The following is a 6,561-nucleotide window of genomic DNA, read 5'->3' as shown; positions in this document are numbered from 1 at the left end:
AGGAAATATCATTTTGTTGATAATAAGTTGAAGTAACGCTGATTCAAAATGCTTGTCCTTAAAAGCAAACATTTATTAAGCCAAGAAATGGTGTTTAATCTCAAAAGGGGTGGGGCTGGGGGGAGTTTTTGTTTGTTGAAGTTTTATTTGGTTTTGAAGTTTTACTTGGTTGGAAAATCACTCTTTTTATGATTAATACCCGTCATCCATTTATTTTATTCTTTCTGGCCTGCCTCATTCCCATTTTACAGAAATCCTTACGAATATTGATCCCAAACTTTTTGGTCTGCTTCTTTTAACTTTTGCTGAGTACTCTGCTAGTGAAACTGCAGCTCCCTTCCCTGTTGTTTTGTTTTGGGTAGTTTTTTTTTGAGAAACAAAATAGATAATGAGAGAAAGTCACAGTATACAGCACTAAAAAAGCAAAAAAGGATACTACCAAGGAAGTCTCCCAAATCTCCTCTTTCAGAAGGTCAGGGAAGTTTGCTTTGAAAGGTTAATTAGACATGCCCTGATCCTTTTTTATTATTTTTCACTACTTAAATTTAAAAATGCACTGTTACTATGCAAAACTAATATTGTGTGTAATAGCTAATCACAGTTCAGAACTTTAAATGCTCTCTTGTAACAAATGCCAAGTGTTTTTAGTAATATTTTGTAACCATCCTTTAGTTCAAGGCTCTGTAGCTCCTGTCACAGTAAGTTACATCATGGAAGCATCTGTGTTTGTGTGAACCAGCACTTTGTAATTAATTTGCCACTGTTCAGTCAGTTGGATTTACTACTTAATTGGCTGAATTTTCCTGGCCATATGAAATTCTTGCTCTCACAAGTACAGCATGTATGTGATAATGTACTGTTCTCCTTCAGTGGGTGTCAGGCTCCCACCATGCAAATCAGCCATGCTTGCTTTTCCCACTCCTCTAATGACAGCATGAAACCCCCTCCCACTACTGTTTTTCAAAATAAATCCTTGAAATGAAAGCTAGACTCTTAATGTCTGTCTACTTTTAAATGATCTTGTATTCTCCAAACTCTTTACCAGGAAATGAACCTAATTGTATTACAATCATGTTACTCAGGTACCACCTCGAAAGGGGGTGTTTGTAATTTCTCTGGGATTCAGGGACCACCTTTGAAGAACAGGGTAACTTGTGTAGTAAAAGAAGTGTAAATTTAGCAACTTCATGCTAGGCAGTATTTTGGCAAACAGTGCTGTCTTTGAAGATCAGTAAGTAGATTGAAGGCCTATAGCAAAATAGTTACTGAACCAAATTTAATTTGCTGAAGAGTTGCCTAACAGTTCTTAATAAAGGGAAGAAAAGACAGTAAGGAAAGATTTAAAAAATCAAGGAAATTAGGATGTGTGGAGGAAATTTCTTTGGGCTGGAGTCATGCTAGTGAATATTAAAGAAACCTAAGCCTCATGAGGCTCAGTGAGGTAACCATGATAAATGATTAAAGTGGATGCTTGGCAGTACAGACTAATGAGAGCAGCCCCAGCAAACTGCTTTTACAGAGCAAGGAGAGCTGGTGCTGAGAGCCTGATGTCCTAATCTGTGTGGCCTCAGTTTCCTTCAGCCTGAGCCTTTCCAAGGGCTTCTCAGTCCTTGGAGCACGCTGTGCACTCTTAGCTTTGAGGTGTAGTTTCATCCAAAAAGAATTCGGTTCGTGTCCTCCCAGCCAACTCTGCAATGTAAACAAAAGCGCTGTTAGTGAGGATTATCTTTAAAATACCCTCATGACCTGAATTAATGCACGAGTGGAGGCATGCCCATTAAGAGGGAAACAATCCCAAAGTTTTCAAACCATGAGGTTGGAACCATGTGAAAGAACAGCAGAACTTGGCAAGAGGTCTCCACAAGCCAAGGTTCCCCAGGAATAATGCCAATAAAATATTTAGGAAAAATACAAGTTTGCAGTATGCTTCACTTGGAACTGAGAAAGTTTATTCCACAAATACAGGATATAACCATTAGACAGGGATTAAGGGGTAACTTGCAGCTTGAAGGAAATGGCATAATGTCACTTGTGAAAAACAGGCAGCCATGAATAAATAATACTAAATTTTAAAATCTTTATGTCAATAATAAAAGAGTTGTCTGTCAGGCATCACTGCTGTTGTTGGCATCATCTGTATTTATGATCACACAGGTTTAAAGGTGTTACTAGGAAAAGAACTTTGCAATTTTTCTTAAAATATCACTCTGCAAGTAAATGTCTCTTTGTTTTAACCTTATCCACCAACATTTATTAGTATAAACTGAAAAGGAAAAACGTTTCTAAAAATTGGTGTAATGAGGAACAAATGGAACCAATGAACCAGAAAGTGGATATTGTTTTCAGTGATAGCAATATTCCAAGGATTTTGTTCATCATGTATTACATCATCAGTTGATTACATTAAAGCATCTTGGACCCGATTTAACATTTTTATCTGTGAGGTGATGTTGTTGGCCAGTCATTAATTCTTGCTTTAGAGGAGTAAGGACTGGTGAAGGGTTTCTTTTCAAGGGTAGAATGTTTCTGCTGGGAAAGGTGGTGCTTTTCTCTTGTAATACTTGTTTTTATTCCCTCTTCACCCTCCTTTTTTGAGGTGATCTTTTACATCCTTAGGTAGTTTTCAACAGGGAGATGTTACTCTGTTTTGAGATGCCTAGAACCTATGCATAATTGTTTTCTTAGTCCTCTGCTGAGTTTTAAATCAAGAGCAAGTTAATGGTCTAAAAAATTTTTGGCAGCAGTTTCAAAGCAGGCTAAATTGATCCATTAACTAATCCAACCCAGTGGTTAGAAAGTATTGCTGTAATTTGCAATTAAGTTTTGAGTCTTACTGTTTCTTTCATTGGTACCATTATAAAATAAGATCAATCACTGTTATGTTAGAAAACAATTGCAGAACAGCCACTTCAGTGCTGATTTACCACTGTTATTATAGGTGCATATACCAATAATATAATAAAGCTATGCTGTAGCTTTACAGTTCCTGGAAATAAAAATAAAAACTTAAAAAAAAAAAACCAAAAAAAACAATAAAAAAAACATTAAAAAGCATACAGGCAAAATCATGTCGCTCAGGTTGTAGGAATATTTTAAGTACCAAATTTCCTTTTTACCCATTCCATAACTGTTAAAGTACTACTTAGTTCTCTGTCTACTCTATCATGCAATGATTAGAAAAAGCATTAAAACCCCCTCTTTTTGTGGGTAATAAGTCTCATGCTTTCCTTGAGGTGTGTGTTCTGTCATGATGTCAGGTAATGCATCTAAGTAAGTCCTTAATTTATGCAGAATATAAATTATCTGTGTGATTTCTTAAAGGCTGTAGCAATGCCTACGTTGTGAAGTGAATGACAGGTGATCTGATACTGGCATCAGACTAAATAGGAATACTTCAATCAGTTCCTAATATAAAGAAAAATTGACAGCTTTATCCAGGGAATTGATTTACCTCAGAGATAATGTGAGCCTTTATTTTCAGCAGCAGTTCAGCACACCCTGAAAATTGGAAAACACAGAGTATCTCTACTATTTCTGAACTACACTAAGAGCATTCTATAAAATATCATCTTGCATTGTAGAGAAGCCCCTTTAGTCTTCTTAGTCATATTTTATGGGACCAGAGCTGTGCATTAAATACAAAAACTATTTCTAAAGAATAACATCAGATAAAAAGACTGTTTCAGGTTCCTATTCCCATTAGCCAGATGTTGCCTTGTGATGGCATTTACTTTGCAGAAAAAGCTTTTCTGCCCTGACTTTACTAACAATGAATGCTTGAGTGAAGAAACATTGATTACTCAGAATTTTTGTTCTGGGGTATTAAAAGAAATCCTCTTTCCCCTATTAAAGGTTATGTTGTGTTGGGCTTAAAAATAAAAAAATAAAAAATAAAAAAATAAAAAATAAAAAAAACCCCTGCAAAACAAATGAGTGTGTGTGTGAGGGGTCAGTTAATGCTGTTACTTACCCAGCTAACCAGGCAAAGTCTGATCAATAGTCACTTGAATTCTTACAAACTTGGCCTTTAAGATTTCTTTCTTACCCTTTTTCTGTGTGTTACACGGTCTGTTTACTGTTGTGTGGAACTTGTGTGCCAAGCATTAGGCTCTGTTTTTCTGTTTGTTCTGTAATAAGATTGAAGTATTTTCTCCCTATTTGGAATAACTTATGGATATAATTTGCATACATAAGAAAAGGTCTCCTCTTTGTTTCCTCTCTCTCTCTCTCTCTCTTGTATTTTTAATTTCTTACTGGAAGCTTAAATGGAGAGGAAAATAAGTTGTTCCACAAAACAGATGGGATTCCGCAACATTAGCAGCCAAAAGCTTTTATGATCCTGTTTAGCTCAATCCATAAGAATTCTGGTGAATAAGAATTGTTAGCAACTGGTCTACTTAGAGTCATTTTTATATACAGAATATTTTGCAGTGTATTTCTGCAGACACTAAAAATGATTATTCCTTTTGGAATATGCTTATACACAAGCTCAGTCTGAATGTGGCAAGGGGTTACTTTACACATAGATATATATATATATATTCTAACTTTCAACATTTTTAATAATATCTTACAAAGGATTCATAGTATTGGGTTAAAAAATATTGTGTTATGAAATCCAGCAGGAAAGACAAGGGATGCATTGGTGTGTCTGCAATCAGTGGATCTAGGAAGACTTGGGGTCCAGGGACTTGTTTTAACAAATATTTGAAAGGCAGTTAAAAAGGCAAGTCTGCTGTCCAGAGGCTTAAATTTACCATATATAGGCTTGTACCACAATTTAAAACTGCCTAGTAAGCTACAAATTTAAAATGTACTTTTATGTACTTGCATGGAAATACAGAAAGCCCATTAGAATAGTAATTTGATTTTATATTTGAAAGTGGGTAGATTTGTACAGAAAGGTGTATATGAATTTTTAACCACACATCTGATATTCAAAAGACATTCTAGGTGGAAAAGTTACATTAATTAAAAGTTAAATTAATTACAATGTATAAGTAGCTGGTAATGTATTTCATGGATTTCTTTTATTTGCATGTAAGACACCTCTTGTTGAAAGCTCTTGCATTCTTATGAATACTGAATTATCTGTGCTGCTCTTTACACTATCTACAATATATGTTAGAATTTGGATGAAATCAGCTTACTGAAGCAGTTTGTTTAACCACAGTTTTTTGTGGAAGGTGAATAGACAGATTGCCTTAGCAGGTGAGCAGACTCAGGGCAGGATGATTTTACAGAGCCCTCATTACATGAAATGCAGACTTTCCTGAGCTCCAGTTAGGGTAGGGCGGTTTGCAGTCATTGACTTGGTAAGAGGACAAGTGAGCCTAATCTTTATTTTGGATTCACACAAGTTTAATTGATAGGAGGTGTTGTCAAAAATGTCATGGGAGCCTCCCAGACAAGCTGTGCTAATTAGATGACAGTTGTCAAATCTTTTGGAATTAGGTACATACATCCCACCACAGTATGAGGCTTTTGAATGCTTTTTGTTACATGCCCAGGTGCAGTGAAAGTCTGCTTTAAAAAAGATTCTGTAGGTGGGTTGGTGGTTTCTTATTTTGTACTTCACCGTTAGTTTCCCCTTTTAGCACTTCTTCTACTGGGTAGGTGTAAATGTCACAAATTTACAGGGGAAAAACAAATAGAGTGGAAAACAAACAGAAGAAGCTTTCCAAAAAGATGATTTAAAGATTTTAATTCCCAGACTGAACTTTGGCCATGTGTAGCACAATGTGTAAATCTTACCCAAAATAATAAAGAACACAGTTACGGGTCTCAGAAGCTGCTGTTTAACCCCATGAGTAATTTCCAGCTGTCTTCTCCAGACATGAAGGCATTTGAACAATAGCAGCTGACCATGTGGCAGTCTTTTAAACCATTTTCAGTAAATCAAATGGAGGAACTGTGTGTTTACAGTTAAAGGATGAGGATTGCTGGAAGCTGCACAGCACATACTTTACAGCAGGAGGTCATGGCTAGATAGAAAATAATCCTAGAAATCCTTGCTAACATCCTTCATCTGTGTAATAACATAGCCAAGACCCAACTCTTCCATTCTGTTGGTTGCCTTCATTTTAAAGTATAGATTAGAGATTTGAAAGTCATCTGTATTTGTTTCAACATCTGGACAACGATCACAGTGAAAAATGGCTAGGAAATATTACCCACCATGACTCCTTTATGTGCATTTATTAATTCATGGTCTCATGGCACCTCTTAAAAACCTTGCTGTAACAGATTATAGACTGGAAAGGAAAAAGATAGGTGAGGGCCTGTTCATTATTAAAATACTGTTGCTATTTATGCCAAATCTACCTGCAGACATGTTCTGTAAGAGCCTGGAAAATGGGAGTGCTTATTAAAAAGTAGCAGAGCTATATAAAATACTTCGATAGATAAATGCATTAACGTGTATGAAATGGAAAACTGAACTTTGCTTTTGCATAGGAGAGTTGCACCTCAACACATAAGAGCGCTTCTTATTGTAGTGGTCCAACAATGGAAACAGTTTGAGGATGTTGTTTTCATTTAATAGTTGCATGAAATGTGCTT

This window comes from Poecile atricapillus, chromosome 1 (genome assembly GCF_030490865.1).
Source record: "Poecile atricapillus isolate bPoeAtr1 chromosome 1, bPoeAtr1.hap1, whole genome shotgun sequence".
NCBI classification, from domain to species: domain Eukaryota; kingdom Metazoa; phylum Chordata; class Aves; order Passeriformes; family Paridae; genus Poecile; species Poecile atricapillus.
The sequence above is the reverse complement of the archived record's forward strand: the minus strand, read 5'-3'. Positions refer to the sequence as shown.